We start from the raw sequence: 833 nt of genomic DNA on the forward strand, positions 1-833 counted from the left end.
CACGATCTTTCTGCCCCAGCCTCCGAAGTGATGCGATGAAAGCCACGTGCCACTTAGCTGGGCTTTTGTTGTTGTTGTTAGGGTTTTATACTTTTGTGAATCACGTGGACTTTTTACTGCACACTCCTCCGATTAAAGGTCTCAGACACTTGCCTTACTTTGCTCACTAGCTACTAAAACTTTTCATTTTATGAGTTTTTCCCAAGTTTGGGTGTGGAATATGACATGTAGTAGCTTCCCCAGTCCACTGCCATACCTGATGACAATTATTAAAGCCTTTTTTATTTAAAGGTCCAGCTGTTAATCACTGCGGGGACAACCAGTAATATTCATAAAGAGACAGAATAAAATAACATGGAAATTATAAAGAACAACTTTTGCTCTTTATTTTTGAAAATGTGGTCACCATCGGCACCAGTTTCTTTAAGATGCATTTCAGAACTGAGGAGCTACTTAGGTATACAGTACAGTTACATTCATCATTGGGATCTTGTACCTTTACATGACAGGTCTTGGTTCTCATTTAAGCCTTCGTTTTGATGGAAAATTTGCCCCAGCTGAACCCCCAGGGCGGTGACCTGAGCCTACTCCCGCACTGCGGGCAGCGCCCACCTCAGTGCGCAGTGCCACCCGGTCCGACTCCACTGCGCAGACTCACGGCTCGGACTCCCAGTCCAGTCCCATCCATGTACCCCTCCTTCCACAAAGCAGTTGAGCCCTCTTCTCCCACCTCCTCTCTCGACTGTGGAGCCTGAGCTTCCGGAACAGCCAAACTCCCGCCCACCGGCCCCACGTGACCTGACGTGACCGCCAGCCGGCCGGAGAGGGCGCGG

Source organism: Fukomys damarensis, unplaced genomic scaffold, assembly GCF_012274545.1.
Source record: "Fukomys damarensis isolate Sample0158 unplaced genomic scaffold, DMR_v1.0_HiC HiC_scaffold_35, whole genome shotgun sequence".
NCBI classification, from domain to species: domain Eukaryota; kingdom Metazoa; phylum Chordata; class Mammalia; order Rodentia; family Bathyergidae; genus Fukomys; species Fukomys damarensis.